Source organism: Furipterus horrens, unplaced genomic scaffold (genome assembly GCF_987537825.1).
Source record: "Furipterus horrens unplaced genomic scaffold, mFurHor1.1.pri manual_scaffold_5, whole genome shotgun sequence".
In the NCBI taxonomy this organism is placed as follows: domain Eukaryota; kingdom Metazoa; phylum Chordata; class Mammalia; order Chiroptera; family Furipteridae; genus Furipterus; species Furipterus horrens.
In genome coordinates, this window is record NW_028327175.1 from 148,424,560 (window position 1) to 148,446,212 (window position 21,653).

Genomic DNA, 21,653 nt, shown 5'->3' on the forward strand with positions numbered 1-21,653 from the left:
ATAATGTTGTGAGATTAGGCTTTTATTCTGGAATTAGCCAAATCCATTTTGCAGTCACCAGATTTGAAGGTATGTATGTGAGTAAGAGGAACATGTTTCATCTTTTAATTCCATGGAAACATTCTTCCCAGTTTTGCCACACTGGAGTTTCAAATCCCAAAATCAATCTCAGTAATACATAAAATGTTGCTCTGTTCATTATTCCAACAAGTTATACTTAGCTGCACTTGGAAATGGGGCCTTCTGGAAACATATAATAATTTTAGTGAATTTCTCTTTACTTCCTTAGATGTAATTTCCTTTAAAATAAAACACTTGTGGAAATGTTAATTTTTTGAATTCTATGAGAATGAGGTACTTTTTGTTGTTGTTCTTTTCATATTTTCACAAAAAAATACTTTAGTATTTTTCTGGGGTGTAAAGTGTTTTATGTGAAAAAGTGTTATATAGTAAGGTAAACTTTGAAACTTCAAAGCACTTATACATGTGTTCAGTGATTTTATGAAAAGTCTAATAGGTTTCCTTAATGCAGAATACAGTTTTTAAGAGACAAACAAAAAGTGAAAGAGAGCAGGGGAGAGAGAGAGATGAGAATGTGGATGCTGCATGCCAGGGAAACCCACGGAGGTATCACCTTGCTGTCTGTCGTGTGTAATAAAGTTAGAGTGCCACATTTTGCATGATAGATTGAGCCACCACATATGGAAAATTTTACTAATGTGGCCCCTGTCTCGCCACTCTAAGGAGTTCAGTCCAGCAAATCCATATACAAGTGGAAGTTTCCTAGAGCCATGATTTCCTGAACAGGTAGCCAAAATATTAGACATGACCACTTTCTCCTTTCTCCCTTCTGGTTACTCCACTTTATAGTCTCATGTAAAGCTCAGCCAGCTTAGCTAGAAGGCCATGGTCTAAGGAAATGAGACCAGTGATAGACAGGGTGGGGGAGGACTCCTCTAATGAAAGCAGGTTTTTTGTTTAATTTGGATTTTTCGTTTGATTTGTTTACGCATTCATTTAATTACACAAATGTATTTAATGAAGTTTACATATTAGCTATATATTAGTGAGCATAAAAGGCAAGGTATCTGCATGCATAGGATTTATTTTACATCCTAGAGAAAGACATGGCCAGGACAAAAGTAAACAGACAAATATTAATACATGTATAATTATAATTTTCAAAGTGTTATAAATGAAAGAAATAATAATAAAAATAGCTTATGAAAGCCTTTCTGAAGACAAAAAGGAGCCAGTCAAGTGAGAAATGAAAAGAAAGCTGGGGGACTTCCGGCCAAGATGGAGGCTTAGACGGACACGCTAGGTCTCCCTCTACAACTAAAGAGGAATACAACTACTTCAAAACAAAGGATAACTAGAAATTCCAGAAAATAAAACTACACGGAAGTCCAACATATGAAGTTATAAACCAGCGGTGCCATTTGGGCAGGTAAGAGTTAAAGAGGGCAGTGCTGTTTGCGGTCGCACCTGGAGCGGCGGGACGGCGAGGAATCCCGGATCCGTCAAGCCCCTGGCGGTGCGCGACCCCGGCGAGGAGTCCCAGCTGCGGCCAAGCCCCTGCCGGTGCGCGACTCCAGCGCTGGGGAGAGCGGCCGCCGCATCGCCTTGAACAGTGAGGCCCAGGGGGGCGGGAGGACGATCCCGGTCTCCTAGCTGAATAACTGTGTGAATCCATCTTGGACCCCCGCCCCCAAAGAAAGCACCACAGGGCTGCGAAATAGGTCGCGGACAGGCAGGCGCCGGCCGGTCGCTGATTTGTGACGCGTACACAGGCACTGCCCCCGACAGCGGGCCCAAGAAAACAAAACGCATCTGTCAAAATGAGGCAGACAACTATAGAAATCCTGGTGGCGCAGCTCACCAGACAGCAGATAGAGAACCTGACAGATGAACAGATAAGAAACCTGTCAGAGGCTCAGTTCTGGGCCATTGTTAACAGATGGCTTACAGAATTCACAAAAGAGCAGGAAAAAGATATGAAAGAAGCGAAAAACTTTCATAACGAAAGGAACAAAACCGCATACGAGACAGAAGGAAAGGAAATAAAATCCAGAGTTCATTTCAACAAACTGGAATATGGAGAAGGAACAAGCAGTCAACCAATGCAGCGAGAGGAAATGGGAAGCAACAATGAGAGGATCAGAAACCTCTGGGACAGCTATAAAAGGCCCAACATAAGAATCATTGGTTTGCCAGAGAATGAGGAAGATGAACTAGAACTTGAAAAATTGAGTGAAAATATAATAAAGGAGAACTTCCCAGACTTGGGGAAGGGAATAGACTTGCAGGTCCAGGAAGCAAGGAGAGTTCCCAAGAGACTGGACCCAGGGAGAACCACTCCAAGACACATTATAATCAAAATGTCAAAGATTAAAGATAAAGAGAGAATCTTAAAAGCAGCAAGAGAGAAGAAAAGAATTATGTACAAAGGGGTCCCAATTAGACTATCAGCTGACTTCTCAAGGGAAACCCTACAGGCAAGAAGAGACTGGCAAGAAATATTCAAAGTAATGAAAATCCAAAACCTACAACCACGAATACTCTATCCAGCGAAATTGTCATTCAGAATAGAAGGACAGAGAAAGTGTTTCCAGGACAAAATAAAACTGAAAGAGTTCATTAGATCCAAACCACTGTTATATGAGATGTTAAAGGGACTGGTTTAAAAAAAACAGAAGCTAGGGAGATGAAACAAAGGCAAACTAAATAGGCAACGAGAGTGGAAAAGGAACTGTGGGTACGGGAAGCATATTGGGGGGAGGTCAACAGGGAGGGGGAGTGGGGAGAGGGAGGGAGATGATATAGGAATTGGGGATCAAGGTAGGAGGGAATGGAATAGACGGAGAGAGGTTGGGAGGAACTGTATGCACAACTAATGGACATAATCTAAAAGGGGGGGACAACTGGAGGGAGGGGGACCACTGGGTGGAGGGGAGCAGAGGGAAGGGAAATTGGCACAAATGTAATATTTTAATCAATAAAACACATTAAATCTGAAAAAAAAAAAAAAGAAAAGAAAAGAAAGCTGCATGCAGGAGGAACATCGTGTTTCAAGGCCTCTCCCCTCCTATTTACTAGGGAGATGAGGGGCTTAGTCATATTCCTTGAAGTTAAAATAGAATAACTCTTACAGTTTGTTTACCTATGTAATAGTAGAAAATCCAGGGCCAGGTATTACATTGTATGATGAATTATATATACTAGAATTATCAATCAAAGTTGCTGCTTCATTTCTCCAATATTCCTTTGAACTCTTTCAATCAGATGATAACCCATTGTAGCAAGGACTCAAGTACAATTTTAGAAATGGTGGGTTTCAGATGCAAGAATTAAGGAATGTCCATAAAATATTACCTGCCTGAATTGCAATTGTGTAGTTTCTTCTTTCAGCTATAATTCTATAGATTTGTCATTGACATTGTTTTGTGCTACCAACAGGTCCCTGAAGCAATTAATCTGTGGGTATAACTGGATTGTCTTTCTCGATTAATGTTCAATACAATTCACAGGTGAACTATATTCCAATTGTTGTTTAAGTATGACATTTTATCTTTAAATAACTCAATCCTTTTACACGTTGAGAAGAATATGCTTTAAAAAAAAATGATACCCGCTAGCCAACTTCCTTACCCTTAAATACGTGCATGGTTGGAGTAGAGAGTGTGAATGCCTGTGGTTTTGATATATATATATATGTAATAAATCATATAAAATTTCCTATGAATATGACCAAATTAGCTTTACATAGAATTCTTTTACCTAGATTTGGTTATCAAGGTAATCCAGAAATACTTAATCTATTTTTGATAGAGAGGCAGCAGAAACACAAATAAGCTGCCTGGGTCATCACCTCATTATTCTTAGTGAAAATTGAAAACTATCCTGACATAGTTTCTCCCCATCTCTTCTCCCAACACAATTTGAAATTATACTATAAGTAATGTATTATTTGAACTAAAATAAATGTGTGGTACACAGAATGATGGCTTCTCAAAGATGTTCATACCCTGATGCCCAGATTCTACAAATACTATCTTACATCATAAAAGGGATTTTTCAGAAGTGATTAAATTAATCTTGAAAAGGGAGATTATTCTGGATTATTGAACTATTAATACTTTATTTTATCCAATCACTTCTCTTCAAAATATGTAGCAAAGAAATGCTGAGTGAGACTACATTTATCAAGTGTTCAATAAATATTGAGCAAAAACTTAATGTCAGACACTTATAATGTTAGAAATAAACATAAGGTTAAACATTACTAAACCTGAACCACAGGTCCTTGCTCCAGAAAAAAAGACTGGGGAATATAGTTCACTATGGGTCTCTGAGTACAACAGAGTCTGGGAAAGATATGGGATTACACTGATGTTTTCCACAAGGTGAAATTTGTCATAAGTCTCAGGAGAGGTTACCTTTAGGAGTACCTGCAATTCAAATAACAAGCTTTAAAGGTGTTCATAATAGCTGAAGCTCATTTACCATTCCAGGAAGAAATGAATCAGCTCCACCTCTCACATAAATAAAATTATTGTGAGGATCAGCTGCTGTGATTTATAATTTTCCTCTTTTTATATGAGTGTGTGCATGGGTGACATTTTCCTTCAGCTTTCAGACAGGTTATACAGAAATATCCCAGCAATTTAGTCAAACTACTAGTTTGAATCACCAGCATATCTTCAGTGTTTGGTCATTGTTGTATACTTGTATGCTCCTAGAATATATCTTGTCAAGGTGTCTCTAAAATTATTCATAACTGTTTGCAATGGTGCTAGTTTTTAAATGGCATGCATAATCATTTAAAAGGCACACTTTTCATTATATTTCTCATTTGATCCTTCCAGATTTCATTTTTCATAGAAATTATGGAAACAATTTTTAAAACTTTCTGCTAGAGAAAACTTTAAACATACAAAGAAGTCTTTTCACTTTCTTTCAACAATTATTAACTCAGGGTCAATCTCATTTCATTGCTACCCCTCTCCAGAATTCCTTTAAAGCAAATCTTGGTCATCATATCATTTAATTTATAATTATATAAATATATATCTATAAGAGATAAGAATGTTCTAAATATACATAGCTACAACATTCTTGAAAAGTTAATTTCAGGAAACTTGTTTATAGAGCTCTCAGAATTTAGATATTAAATGTAATCCTGTGGATTTGTTTAACATGTTATATTGTTCCCATATTTCTAGACAAAATAAAATTAGATTTAAAGATTCAGTTCCATTTTTTTTTTTTTGACATGAATATTTCTTTGGTAGTGGGCATTTCTATCAGGAGATACATGATGGCTTGTTGTCTCCATGCGGTGTTAACAGGCATTGATGAACTCTTCTAGGAACCATTACATTGTGAGAAGTTGGATATTGTAATATTCAGTTTCTATCATTTTCTTATTTGTAAGTGATTGGCATAATTTTATGAAAAATAACTTTCCTATCAATTATTTATCTGTACTGAGGTGTAGTTTTTTACAGTACGGAAGAGGTAAACTCTTGATTCTTTCCCTTTTCTTACTCAGTTTTTAAGACAATGAGTTAATTGCTTGTTATTTTCTAATAGAGACCAATGAGCTTTTATCTTTCATTTTGGTTTGTTTCTTTAATATGATGTTTTGTTTTGATATTATCTCTACATACATTTAAATATATTTGATCAATTTCAATCTTTTGCAGTTCTTAATGATGATCAAATTGACTCAATTTTATCCGGGTAGGGGCTGTTCAAATTGGTATCTGGGTTTTTGACATGATCCTAATGAACTTTAATCACAAGATATTCACTTTTATTTTTACAAGGTATTTTTGTTACCTGGTTTTATGACATGTTCTGTCTGATTGTTATGACCCATAACTCAGTTGGCCATTTCTTCAGGAACACCTGGTTTATTCCTTTTGGTAGAAAATTTTATTCAGAAAAATCTATTAAGATTCAATCAATCTAAATAGTGAACTCACTGCAAATTATTGTCATTATTTCTAGATCTTTTAAAATAGACATTGCATTACCACAAGCAGTGGCTTAAAACAACATAAATTTATTCTCTTATAGTTTGGAAGTCAGAAGTCAAAATGGATCTCAAGGGCCCTGTTTCTCCTGGAGGCTCTAGTGGAGAATCTGTTACTTTGTCTTTTCTAGCTTCAAAAGGCCACATGCGTTCCTTAGGTTCTGATTTCATATTCCATGTTCAAGGTCAGCAGCCTAACATCTTTTGGTCTCTTTCTATTCTGTTTCTGCCATTTTATTACCTTCTGTCTGACTTTAATTCTACTTCTTCCTTCTTATAAAGACACTTTTGATTATATTGGGTCCACTAGGATAATCCATGATAATCTCCCTAAACCCAAATCCTTTACTTGATTACATCTACAAAATCTCTTATGCCATCTAAATTAACACTTAGAGATTCTGGGGATTAGGGAGTTGACCAATCTTTGGGGAACCATTATTCGAGTTACCACAGAAAGATCTAGGAATTTATTTTATTAAATATAAAACACATTATGAGTTCACAGTGATATTTGCAATTCAAATTTAGGACCCCAAGGTTTTTAAAATTTAATTTCTTCAATTTCACAAATATATATTTCTTTCTTTCATGATTAAATTTGCAGTTTCCAAAACAAAGCACCATTACTTATTTGCTGCATAGTGCAACATAAATACAATTATTTCACCATAACAATGTCAATAACACTACCACTACATCTCACTAAAATAGCTTGATTATGCTGTTCTTTTTGTCCTCAGCAATCTACAAATCCAATAACATCATTTCTGAAAATAAATTTAAAAGAAATTTAAAGCAAAACAATAATTTAAGTAACCACAAACCGTATTTTTCTGTACATTATCCAATTTTTAAGCTAGTTTCTCGACATTTTAACAACAAACTCACCAGCAAGTTGTTCTATTTCTAATGTTAAGAAAGTTAAAATTATTTAAATGTAGAGAATTAAGGGTTTTAAATAAATAAATTAGGGTAAGATACAGGATCATATTTATATTATAATTCTATTTTTTAAGAGGCATATATCGTACAGCTAGGTTAAAATATAAAATGAGTGCTCAAAGAATACTAAATTTCTCTATTTCATGATTTGAGGTAAGACTAATGGCCTTGTAGTTTTTTCTGGATTTTCTTTGTGGGCTTCATTCTTTGGTTATTTAAATTCCTCCATTCTGGAAACCTGAATTCTTCATTTTATAATTGTTAGGGTTATCTACTTTCTTCTGCTGATAGCTTATTTATATGTGAAACTCAACCTATTTCCTTGATTTCTCCCTCCACATACTCAAAGCAAAACTATTTCCCAACGTGAGTCTACCCCCTCCCACCTTTTGGCAACTAATGTTTTAGCACCTGGCTTAGAAAGAGCTTCTCTAGAATAGTTTTAGTTGTTCTGATTGGTCAGTGCCCACATTAAATGTGTTATTAAATACTTGGTTATTACTCAGGCCAGAAAAATTGCCAGGAAAACTGTGGGATTACCTGAAAAAAAGTATTTATTTTGTTGATTACATGACAACAAGTAAAGCTCATTTAAAAAATAAGTTTGGTAGGGAAAGAAAATATGTTATTGATTTTACATTGAATTGTCTACATTCGGGCATTAGCTAATATATTTCTTAGAATAGTTATCTGAGATAAATATTACCAAAACTTTCTTACAGATAAGGAAATTGAGGCTCAGGGAAGTGGATTTTTCCAAGTTAACAAAAGTAATAACTGGTGAGCTTGACTATCAAACACTAGTGTGTCTAAAAGCCCATTTTTAACTTTATGTATATTTCCTTTTAACCAATCACCTGTACTTCCTTTTCCATCCCTATCACTTCTACATAATTCTTTTGGTTATCTTTCTCTTACACTAATAAGAGCTCCAAATAAATATATATATTTTCTCCTTAACATTATTTTGGAGAATATATATTAGAAAAGAATCTGGAAAAATCAGATGTAAAGGTCAAGAGGTAAAACATTCTTTTTAAATTTGCTTTTTAAAAGTAAACTTCTGTAGTGCTGGTTTTATTTTATCTCCATAGTAACCTGCTCTTTGCAAAGAACAACAAAGTTGAGAACATTTAAAATAGCTGTATGGTGAGGCTTAGCAGCCATCAGTATAAAGTATGTGGCATAAAGTGGACACCAAATATATGCTAAATATTAGTTATATCTTTTAATTCTTGATTTTGTATTTTTAAAAATGGGTTTCAAGTTCCCATTTTTTCAATATTTACCATTGCATAGAGTGCTACATTTAAGAACTTTTATTTGTAAGTTACCATCTGCTAAAAATAAATCAGTTCAGGTTATATTTTCACTGTTCATTCACAAAGTAAATATATTTCAAAAATAAGTGAATAAGCAAGGAAGCTATTATTGACTACAAAGCTTTCTCTTTGTTCCTTCAACACAAAAATTCTATCATCTGAAGGTCAAAAAGCTCATTTAGAAGGTACAAATACCTAGTACAAAGCTGGGCAGTTGAAAATTAAAGCCATGTAGAATGCCGAGTGTGACATTTGAGATGTTAAATAGAATACAATTCATTTCAGATTGGATGGCCATTGTCAGTGCAGATCACTGTTTGATCTGCAATTTATATTGAGATGAAGCAGAAGGAATTTTTCTGCCTTGAAGGAATTTTTCTGCCTTAGCTTCTTGACTTTTAACACAAATGTTTCACATCTGACCTTTGGGTTTTAATGAGATAAGGCGGCTTCCTCTGAACAAAAATCAAAAAGCTTATTGTCAGACAGAAGTTGTTTTGAAAAGTAGAGTGATCCCAAATTGTGTTAAAAAAGATACCATGTATTTTTTAAATGCCAACACATATCAAACATTATTTTTAGCAGGGATATTTGAAGAATAGTAGATAAATATAAAATGTAAAAGACAACAGTAAATTTTTTTAAATTTAGTTACTTGCGAAAAATGTTTGATTCCCCTTGGGAGGTATATTCATTCTTTATCACAGTTTTCACTTTTTCCTGAAGTATTATTGTATGCATTATTTGTTGTCACATGGGCTGATGATTTTTTTTAAAGTATATTTTATTGATTATGTTGTTACAGTAGTCCCAATTGTTTTCCCCTTTGCTCCCCTCTGCCCAGTACTCCCCTTCCCCCAGCAATCCCACCCCCCTTAATTCATGTCCATGGGTCATGCATATAAGTTCTTTGGCTTCACCCTTTCCTATATTATTCTCAACTTCTCCCTGTCTATTTTGAACCAACTGATTATGCTTCTCAATCCCTGCACCATATTCCCATTTCTCCCCCCTCCCCCCTCCCAGGTGATAACCCTCAAATGATCCCCATACCTATGATTCTGTTCCTATTCTGGTTTGCTTAGTTGGATTTTGTTTTTACCTTTAGATTCAGTTGTTCAATAGTTATGAATTTGCTGTTATTTTAATGTTCAGTGTTTTGATCCTCTTTTTCTTAAGTAAGTCCCTTTGACGTTTCATATAATAATGGCTTGGTGATGATGAACTCCTTTAGCTTTACCTTGTCTGGGAAGAACTTTATCTGCCCTTCCATTCTAAATGATAGCTTTGCTGGGTAGAGTAATCTTGGTTGTAGGTCCTTGCTTTTCATCACATTGAATACTTCTTGCCATTCCCTTCTTGCCTGCAAAGTTTCTTTTGAGAAATCAGCTGATAGTCTTATAGGCACCGCTTTGTAGGTAACTCTCTGCTTTTCTCTTGCTGCTTTTAAGAATCTCTCTTTATCTTTCCCCTTCGGCATTTTAATTATGATGTGTCTTGGTGTGGTCCTCCTTGGGTTTAGCTTGTTTGGGACTCTCTGTGCTTCTTGGACTTGTATGTCTATTTCGTTCACCAAATTTGGGAGGTTTTCCTTCATTATTTTTTCACATATGCTTTCAATTTCTTTCTCTTCCTCTTGCCCTTCTGGCACCCCTATGATTCAGAAGTTGGCACGTTTAAAGTTGTCCTAAGCCTCTCCTCATTTTTTCAACTCTTATTTCTTCATTCTGTACTGGTTTACTGTTTCTTTCCTCCTTATATTCCAAATCATTGATTTGAACCCCAGTTTCCTTCTCTTCACCATTGGTTTTGTGTGGATTTTTCTTTGTTTCATCCAGCATAGCCTTCACTTCTTCCCTTATGCGTTTGCTGTACTCAAGCATATCTGTCAAGCCTGTGAGCATCTTTATCAGTGTTTTGAACTCTGCAACTGTTAGGTTGGTATCTCCTCATCTGTTAGGTTGGCTATATCCTTGTCGCTTAGTTTTCCTACTGGAACCTTGATTCATTCTCCATTTTGGGCCTTACTTCTCTGTCTCCTCATCTTGACAGGCTCCTGTGTTTGTTTGCCTCTCTGTCTTAGGTAGAGCTGTTGCACCTATTACTTTGTAAGGTGTGGAGCCTTAGGTATTCATCAGTGTAAGGTGACATGCTTTACCACGTTGTGGTGTTGTGTGTGGGGGAGGGTTCTGAGAGGGAATAATGTCCCTTGTTCAGCATTCACCCCTTTTTTAGACACTTCTCTCACTTCCATACAAGACTGGCACTTCTCTAGCTGTTGTCCTGGATGTCATTCCCAGAGTGGTTGGGTCTGCGGTCATTCTAGCACCATGGGTACCCTTTAAATGAGCAGACTCTGCTGAGATTCTGGCAGTTTCTTCCTTCACCCCACTGCTTTGCACAGTCAGAAGCAATGAGGCTTTATTTTTCCCGGTGCTGGAACCATGAGTTATGTGGTCTGGTCTGGTGTTGGGAGCACTCCGGAGGTGTCCCTCCTACTTTTTAAAATGTATGACTGCACTTTCCACCAGTCTGCTGCTGCTGCTGCCACTGCTGCCACTGTTGCCACTGCTGCCACCACAACACTGCATCCTCTCCACCCAGGCTCCGCCCTTCCTACCTGTCTAGATGAGTATTTCTTCTTTATATCTTTCTTTGTTGGACTTTCATGCAGCTCAATTTTCTGGAACTTCTGGTAGTCTCTAGTTTTGAGGTAGTTCTATTCCTTCTTAGTTGTGGAGGGAGATGCAGTGTGTCTGTCTAGGCCTCCATCTTGACCGGAAGTCCTTGATGTGATTTCTTTTTTTTTTTTTAATTTATGTATTTGTTTATTTAATTTATTTTTACAGATAGGGGAAAGGAGAAAGAGAGGGAGAGAAATGTCACTGTGTGGTTGCCTCTCTCTCACACCCCCAACTGAGGACCTGACAAGCAACCTAGTAATGTGCCCTGATTGAGAATTGAACCAGCAACTCTTGGCTCGCAGGCTGATGCTCAATCCACTGAGCCACCGCAGCCAGAGCTTTGATGTGATTTCTTGACCACTGAGCCCACTGAGGGAAGCCCTCCAAGGTGAATGTGAGAAATGGTCAGTTTTTTTTTTGTTTTTTGTTTTTTTGCTTTATTGGTTCAAAGAGGAAATAGTTTTCTTGCCTTTTTCTCCAAGGATGACTCTGGGTCCCACAAAACAAACACAGGGAAACACCAGGTAAACTGTCATTATGTAAAACCACAGTGTTTTTAAAATTTTGTAGTTTACAGCTTAGCTATTTTCTGTGAGGTGTATTTTTTAGTTCAAGCTTTTATTTTTATTTTAATATTGGCATGTATTTTTTTTTTCACTTTTACTTTCGTATTTTGATGTCTGTAGGAGTGAGAAGTTTCTCTGATTTTTCTCCCAGAAATTTATCTTCAATGCTGACATGAGCACAAAGACCTTATGTGCTGTGTTGGAAAATATTTTGTGTCTTAAGAATAAAAATTTTCATTAGAGTTAGTCAATACATCATGGATATCATCCTTCCTGGCAAGTGGAATACAGAAGTGCAGACACTGTATTGGGCTATTGTTCTCAATGGAAAAATAAAGCCTTTCAAAATGTTAGTCGTTGCCATGGAGGATGTTTCTTGAAGTTATTTACAACCTGTTTTGATGAATTCTAAGAATCTACATTACATTATTTTGTCTTTGGCTTACTGTCAAAATCACATTCATAAAGTTAACTAGCATTCATTGAGTACTATGTACTAATGTTATGAGCCAGAAGGTAACTTATATTTAACCCTTATAATAATCCTGCAAAGTGGAAATTATTATCTTATATTGTAGATGAAAAACAGGTATAGAAAGGTACATCCCAATATCAGTAAGTGGTGTAATTTTTCCTCTATAGCATGATGACATTATAAACCCTTTTGGTTTTAGGTGAAATGCACTGAACTTTACATTAAAAAAAATACCTATAAAGTAAGTGAACATGACTGTGTGATCATAATTATAAAAGAGCCCTCCTTAAAATCTTTGAAATAAAACAGTGCAATGACGCATGGGAATAAAATCATGTGTACAGAAGAAACACATGCCAGCTACCTAGGTTTGCTGGAGGCTTTCAAATGGATTCTGTGAAACTGTACCTCTGTTACACATCATTGCATTACTTTAAGTTTTCCTTGATAACTTTCAAACCTGCTTCTGATAATGAAGCATTTCTTGAAAAACCCAAACCTCGATGCAGGGTCAGCTTCAGGCAAAATTGTGAGTTGCTAACAAAAGCAGCTAATATTTTAACTAAATGCCCACATTAAACTAAATGGCAAGCACTATTTTTGTATGTATTAATTAGTTCATTAATTATCACAATTCTATGTTGTCTGAATTATCATTATCCAGCTTTTTAGTTGAAAAACCACAGTACAGAAAAGTTAGATATCTTACCTAAGGTCAGATTGCTTGTGGAGGAGTTAGAATTTATATCTCAGTTGTCTTGACCTAGAGTCTACAGGCTTACCCACTTCTTCAGACTATTGTATGTGACTGGCATGTTCAATGCTCTCCCAGTCCTTCTATTATTTAGTGATGTCATCTTGCTCCCTACTTTTCAAAATTACTCCTCTTAGGTACTCTTCCATATTCCAAAACTAAGCCTGTATTTTTTTAAATTCCCCATCACACTAAAGAAACAAAAGAGTAACAACAAATTATAAGAAATTCTTCTTATTTTCTAATTCAATCCATAATATAATAATTCAAAAAATGCCATTGAATGAATGAAAGAAGAAAAAATAGATTAACTGTCCAGAAACCAACTCATTTACCTAACATAAATAAGTATCAGGAGATAATACTTGATGTGGTTTTAGTAAAATATATATTTGTTTTGTTCCAAACATATTTTTAAATGTTTGGTACTTGGAGAAATATCATAGTTTGTGCTACCAATTTACTTTGAGGTACAAATAACAGAGAAAATTAGAAATAGAAAAAATATCTTATAATTGCCTTAAATCTTCCAGTTATTGATATGAAACATACTAAATTCAGCATTTCAGAGGGAATCAATATGAATACAAATAACCATCACCTTTCTTATACTCCCAAGTTATTTATTACTACCTGTGAAAATGAATCAATAATCTCTGGTCACATTATTTTATTTTTTTTACAACTACAATTTTAATTGTTGTACATAAAAACCTTATGCTTTAAAAACATTCACTTGAAAGAATATACAAAGCAAGCTTGCTATTACTTTAAAATGAACTATTTTACCAATGTATATTGCTCCATTGATTTAGCTGAGGTCAAAGTTTCAGTAAAGGAGGAATATTCATAGAGAAAATTATAGGTATATGTGGAGGTCTTTTAAAAATGTTGTTGGTTGTGTTTTGGGCTGGGGTATTGCATGGGATGAGTAGAGGACAAGGTCACAGAGGGACTTTTGAAACTTGAGGACAGCAGATGAGCACTAGCATTTGGAGGGCAAGTAAGTATCACCTCAGCAAAATATAAATTCAGTAAGACATAAAATCAAGCATCCAGTTGTTTTCCAACACAATGCTATGTTCATTGGAGTAGCAGAATTTTACAGTAGTATTGACAGGAGGGAGAAAGAATACCTAATGTATTTAATGACACTGTGCCAAATGCAAGAAGTACAAAGACATACATTTTCATAAATTATAGTCAGTTTGGGGAAAAAAAGGTTAATCATGTACAGAAAACTAAAATTTATTGAGAACCTGTTTTGTGTGCTGACTACCAGAAAATGTGTTAAGCAGATTTTTGTGTGTGTGCATGATTCTTTTACATGAAACTTACTTCAGTTCTCTGAACTAAATGCTTTTATACTGGAAAGATAACGATAATGAGGTACAGAGGAGGAAATTGAGGTACTAAGAAATTAAGCAATACATCCAAAAACATAACTGCTAGGTAGCATACCCAAGATTTAGGTCTAGGTCTTACAATCAACTTCACAAATAAATATGTATGTCTAACTCAAGAACTTGTCATTGTTTTTCCGGAGTCAATAAATAATTACAGAGCTCATTTTTTCAGTTGATTTTGGTACAAATTTGACTTCATGATACTATAATTCTGGTGTTTAAATGTTAACTGAATGGCATGGATTAGTGTTATCCGCCTTTAAATTACATATTGATAAATATTGCCTTAATAATACTGTAATTAAATATGATGAGGCAGGAAATATTCTAAGCACGTTATTTCAATTAATCCTTTCAGAAGATTAATGTGGTAAGTAGTTATCACCATTTAACAGACAGATCAGTTAAGCTTCATAAGATTTGAGTTATTCTATTACATAGCCAATAAGTAGAGTGGTTGGGTTTCGATCCCAGTCATCTGAGCACTGATCTCATCTGTGAGTATGTTTCAGGAATCATTGTGGAAGAGAGCAAACACGGTTAGTTCCAGCAATGATAAGAGTCTTACCTTGCTTTGGAATTGGATGGAAAACATTATGATAATTTAGTAATATTATAATCTGAAAAACATAAAGAAAATAATTTACAAGGAAAGTATTATAAAGCTTTCCAAAGCAAGTTTCTATTGTGGCTTCAAGATTAATGTGCTTGTGTATTCTATGTATGTCTTATCACAGATTTGTTGCATAAGTGGGAAAGGGCTTATGTAAGGGGGTGCAAATGGTGGTAGGACATTTTGGGTTCACTGCAGAGGCTCGCTAAGCTTGGTTATTGTAGCAAAACTTTGCAAAGCTGCTGTAATTGTCTTTGAAATTAATCTATAACAACAAGGCTGGATCCTTTACCATCTGCTGTAAAAATTTTCTAGGAGATTTAGTTACTTAATTCCCTACTCTCTGTAGTTTATTTCCATTCTATGACTTTATCTTTAGAATTAATTTCAACAACCCAATCTGTTTAATTTGTCTGATTCTGGGGGAATGTTAGATGACAAACCTAACAATTTAATCCAGCAGGCTTTAGATAGTAGATCTGAACGTAAAACTAAAAGAGTACAGAAACTCACTCCAGATCTGCCAATTTTAGAAATTAAAAAAAAATTATCCCTATAGAAAAACAAATCTCAATAGATACTTTGGTAATGGAACAAAAAGAAAGAGAGGACTGTCCTAGAACTCAAGGAAAAGTACTTTAGTATATTTAAATAGCAAAAGACATGAGAATGAACTACAGTATTATCCATATGGTGAGGCATGGAAAATATCTCCTTTTTAGAACGAATGAATGAACAAATGAAGCCCTATCTGTGGATAGCCAATTTGGAAACCCACAGCCTACAAGCTCCTTTAAGACTGGGTCATAACATCAATATCTTACTGAGATGTTACCCTCCTTATGGACTTCACTCATTTACTTTCTCATTTGTTGTTGAAAGGTCCTGAGAACCCTGATCGAAGGTTGATTTCTTAAACAACAATAACGCCTCCAACAACAACAAGAAAACATTGGGGAGACAACAGAAAATCTGTGTTCATGCAGTTGTTAATTTTATTATTTTTATTTTAGTACAGAAACGTGTTTTTTCTTTCACAAAACAGAGAGATAACACAGAGCTACACATTAAAATCTACACATTTTTCCTTTATAAAAGGCAGAGGCTCCCATGCAACAATAATTTCTAGAAATAGAAGTACCCGCAAAAACAAGGTGCCTGGATTTTTTTTTTTCTTTTTGACTGTTTATACAGGCATAAACCTCGTTTTGTTATTTAGCCCTGGAAATGCATTATGAATAGGTGTAATGACAGTGTTTGTACAGGTTCCTTAGAGCTTACTTGAATGTAAGCCACCTGTGCTTAATGATTAAGGTATATTATAGCATTTTTTTCTGCTTCTTTGAGAAATACACATAATTCAACTAAATACTTCAGCAGTAATTCATGTTTATAGAAAAATTAGTGAAAGATTGACAAGTTTGAGGCAGAAAAGGAAATAAGGGTCACACACTGTACTGTAAGTCACCTATTCTAAATTGGGTTTCTTATAAATCAGCTCCCAAGGTACCACTGCTTAGCATGCCTCTATATTTGCCTTACATTTCTGTTTTTTTCACTGACCTAGTCATTTATTGCTTATTCCCTCCCACTGTGTCTGATTCCGACAGTGTTAAACTTGTGGCTCTCCCGCCTCTTCTTTCTGTCTCTTCTTTTAATAACCTGATGCAGCAGCAATGGATGACATTTCATTCAGGCTCTCAAGGAAGTCAGAGTTACTCCTGGGTTCCTGTAACATCTGTTATAACCTGGTTAAAATTACAGAAAGAGCTCAACTCTATTTCTTTTAGATAAAGGACAAGAGAGGTGAATTTTAATGTTTCCTTGTGGAGAGCTGCTTCAGAGAAAGAACATTTTGTAGTGACGAATCCTGAGTAAAAGGACTTAGTTCTTAATGTTGGTTTTACCATTATTTATTTTACATAAGCCATTATACCCTTCTGTTAGTCTGAATTTGATTCTGCCCACTTGATAAGAAATAGAAAGGTCTCTTGCTATCTCAGAATAAAAGGAAGAAGCAAGTTCTCTCTCTCTCCCTCTCTCTCTCTCTCTCTCTCTCTCTCTCTCTCTCTCTCTCTCTCTCTCTCTTTCTCTGAGGGAATAAAGGTTTGGAATCAAAAGTGGATTTGGACAATATCTACCCCAATGGGCAATTAGTGATACTCTGACTCTTTCGGGTTTAAATAATGTATAAGAGTATTGCACACTCCTAAGATCTCGGTGACTAAAAAGTAGTAAGAAGGAAAAAGAAACTGGGGATTCTTTACAATCCTAATGCACATCTTATCTAAATAACTGTGATAATAATAATTGTGGCCTTTAGGTTGGAGAATTATGTTCTTTCTCTGGAAATATAAATTTGTTAGGAAATTGGAATACAAATCCTAAAGCTAGAATAGGTTTGCACTTACTACCCTGACTTCTTTGAAAGAGTTCTTTCTAAAGGGGTTGTAATTGCAAACATAAAAATTAAAAAACTTAGGGAAGCTCTGTGGAGCAGGTATTTCTAAACAGAATGTGACTCAGAAAAAGGCTTATGAATATCCCAAGCATTTATGCAGAAGATGTATCATATTGAATATTTTTCTCCCTTCCTCCATTATGATCAAAGAGAGAGCAAGTTTAATGATATGAAAACAAGGAAAAAATAGGCTGCATTGGATTAACTCCTTCAAAGGATACTTTGACAGATATATCCAATAAGTTAAAGGGCAGCCCTGCCAACATTTTGTGAAAAGAAAAAGGTAAAAAAGTCACAAGGTTTTCAGGGAGATTCATGTATCTTTCCAGCATTTCTTTGCCCAACTACTTTTTCCTCCAAACTCTCAACTCTCCTCGCCACAATTGCTGATGTAACAAACACAAGGCTGGACATTGCAAGAGCAAGAATTCTGACAAAAGGGTGTTGTATCAAGAGAGGATGAGTCCTATGCTGAGTGACAAGAAATAATTTCTTGCTTGTTTCTTAGTTTTCCATGGTGAAAAACTTTTCTCTTTTAGAAGAATTGAGAAGTAGAAAGCTGCTTTTCTGCAAGAGTACAGGTGGATTTAACTTAATTTATTAAACAGATATCAAATGTGCAAAACTGTAGAGGATAAAGAAAATTGATACAATATGGGTCCTGTCCTCAAAGACTTTAATCTCCCAAGAAGAAATCTAGGATACCCCTTTTTCTAGAACTAAAAAAATAGTGCTCATTAAAAGTCATATTTATATTTTCTGTGCACCAAATGAGCAGATTCCCCATCAAATGAACCAAATATCAGATGAGGAGCTGGAATTAGTATGATATTTAAAAAAAATCTGATGTAAATGAGTAATGAGGGGAAAAAGTTACTTTCATAATTACTTTATCAAAAATGAAACATCATTGTTTTGTTTTAAAAATTAGTAGTTTCAAAAAATATATATGTATATCATCTAACTAGGAATACTTTTATTCATTTGTAGCTCAAGGAAAAGTTTCTTTTCAAATTTTAGGAGATTTGTGAAATATAGTACATATTTATTTTAATCTAAATCACTAAACATAGTGATGCCACCATTATAATGTTTGTGACTCTCCTGATTATAATCTGCACAGATAGTCTATACATGAGGTCTTACCTTACAACTTATCAGCTCAGCATAATTATTACCAAGGAAAATGAACTACCATGAACTGTTTAAGTAAGATGTGGCAAACTACCACTTGTGATCCAAATCTGTCCACCACTTATTTCAGTATGGCTGGATTAGTATGAGTTTCACATTTTTGGATGATTGCAAAAAATGTAAAAAGCATACTAACTTTTTCATTATGTATTAAAATTATATTAAATTTAAATTTTGGGTCCATAAATAGAGTTTTCTTAGGATGCAATGATATTCATTTACATATTGCCTATGATTATTTTTACACTATGGCAGCAGAGTTTGGTAAGTTGAGACAGAAAGTGGTCCACACAGACCAAAATACTTATAATCTGACCCTTCACAGCAACAATAAAACTGTTGTTCTCTATGGGAGAATAGTATTGATCTCCATTTGCAGAAAAAGAAGCAATATTTTCTTAGCCAGGATAAATTTAGAGTATGTATGTCTTTCATTAAAATTTCCTCATGTATTTGGGAATCTGAGTCCCTAATAATTATACTTTTTCTGTGCCGTTAAAACTTGAAGTCATTCCCATCAGTAATTAAGAGAGTAACAAAATAAAAATTGAGCATTCTGATTTTTATGTTGTTGTTTGTGAGGATCTATACTCGTCGTCGTCGGCAGCCGTCCGTCTCGAGAGACGATGGTGTAACTTCTTAAGAGTCTATCTGCACCGCCGAGAATGGCTGTGCAGTCCGACTCGGGAGTGACACGGTATCTGTCTCCTCCCGTGTTGAATCGACATGTTGCGATGACGCTGGAGTGTCCTCTCCAGTGAAGCTGAAGCTACAGAGCCTGGGCAGGGTGATATGGAGGGTCTGCTGTTGCCCATGCAGCAGACCCCCCCTCTCTTCGCAGCTGAAGGGTCCAAGGGAAAGACGGAGTCAATACAGCTTGGCTTCAGGTGCGCCGCAGGAGTTGCCGGTGTTGACTACAACGTCAAACCACCTTAGGGACTCCGGCTCCGGATTTTCTGTCGGGGTTTACTCCCTTAGCCTTTCCCCTGAAGAGGTATGCCGCAAGGCAGCGGAGGTTTTTTGGAGTCAGAGTTTTCCTTCTCTGATGTGCCCTGACTGGAAGATCGAACCAGCGACACTTAGCTCGCAGGCCGACGCTCAATCCACTGAGCTAAACCAGCCAGGGCCTTCCAACATCACTAATCATCAGAAAAATGCAAATTAAAACCATAATGAGATATCACACCACACCTGTTAGAATGACTATCATCAATAAATCAACAAACAACAAGTATTGCCAAGATGTAGAGAAAGGAGAACCCTTTTGCACTGCTGGTAGGATTGCAGACTGGTGCAGCCACTGTGGAAAGCAATATGGAGATACAGTATTCCCTCACTTAACGCGGGTATTAGTTTTAGACCCCACCCCCGCGATAGGTGAAAATCCACGAAATAGGAACTTACATTTATTTTAGTATTTATATATATTTTAAGGCTTTATAAACCCTTCCTACACATTTATAAACCGTTCCTAGTCCCTTAGGATCTATACTAAGCTAGTAGTATTTTATAAATATTTAACAGCATGTTGAATACTTCCATCGTGACCAGTTTCAAGTTATCAACATGACATCATTGAATGCAGAGTTGGGAAGAGATGAGCACTACTTGCTCTTATATGTGGTTTAAATTGGTTCAAACACAAGCACGACTAATATTGCCTTTCTCTAGCCATAGAGCTCCCCTTACTGATGCTTCTTCCATTAGCCACAATAAAAAAATTATAATTCTTATTAGCAAAAAAAAACAAACAAAAAAACCTTAATCTAGGACTTGATATTATTTTAATATGTGATATTATTTTAAAATAATTTTATATTACTTTCTCTACTTTTATACATTTTTGTTTTATTATCCAACTTTATTAGTTTATTTAGACAGTAAGTTTTTACATTGAATGAAAGAAAAGAAACTGACATTGTTAAATGCACACCCAGGGAAATTCTCTATGATAGATGTCCATATTGCATTCCCTTTAGTACTCCAAACAACCTGTGAGGTAAATGTTATTATCCCTGAATTATATCTCAATAAAGTTAGATTTATAGATTAATAAGTTGCCTAGGTTCACACAGACAATAAGTTCTATGTAGACCTATTATGACTTCACAGTCTGAATTTAAAAAAAACAATTAACCTTATAAAAGGCATCTTAAGGCCATAGATATAAGAAGAAATGATCGGACAAGGTTAATATTAGGTTTTATAGAGGTAAAACACTTATTCAGGAAAAAAAAGAAAGGAATATAAATCTGAGACAAGATATACATAATCAGATATGTAAGAAAACTTTTGTTTTGGGTGGGCCATGGCTATATCATATAAAACATTTAATTTCACATAAAATACTAACAGTAGTCTACTTGATAAAATGGAAAATGTACTACATAGGGGATAGAGGACAAAAGTAGTAACACTATGGGAAACAAAGACAGTAATTGAAAAGCTATCTGTTCTCCACTTTCACCCCAGAGGCTTAAGTGAACAAAGGGTAGTGGTTGGGGTTATCAAAATGTGTTAAATTCAGAGTAGTCTTGCTGAGCTGGGGCTTACTCTCCTGAGGAAGCCATTTCCTCCAGCTGCTGCTATTGCTTCTGTACAGATGGTATAAGGCAGGTTTGGGGGCTATTGGAAAAAAATAGTAAACTGAAATAAATTACAAGTTTCTCTTACTATCCAAAAGAAAAGTCTTCCTATGAAAACTTTCATAGGCCAAAATGGTGTAAAGTGAAAAATCCATTACCATTACTTTACATGAAAGAAGTTTCTGAGGGTTCCCTAACCCCCTAAAATAACCTACCAGATCATACTAAATAGGCTTAAATTATGACCAGTTTTACACTAAATGTAGCATCCTTACGGGTTTTTTTAAAAGCATTTTTGATACCTGAAGGCACGTCTTGCTAACAGATGCACAAAGTAAATCCAGAAAGTGTAGCTGCTCACCGTCCCTCAGTGCTCAGGTGGCCTGATGCTGAGATGCTGAACATAGTTCCCTGGCAAGGAGCTTGGTTCCCTGGCTGCTGGAGGTGCTCACTGCCTCTATAAGGGCTCTCTGTAAAACAAATGCTGAAGGCTATTTTTGCTTTTTACTGTTTTCATCAAAGGAAAATTTCTCTCCAGATTTCTTTCAGTTAGTGTAAACAGCTACTAATGTAGGTCTTCTTAAAAATAAAATGGTATAAGTCAGACT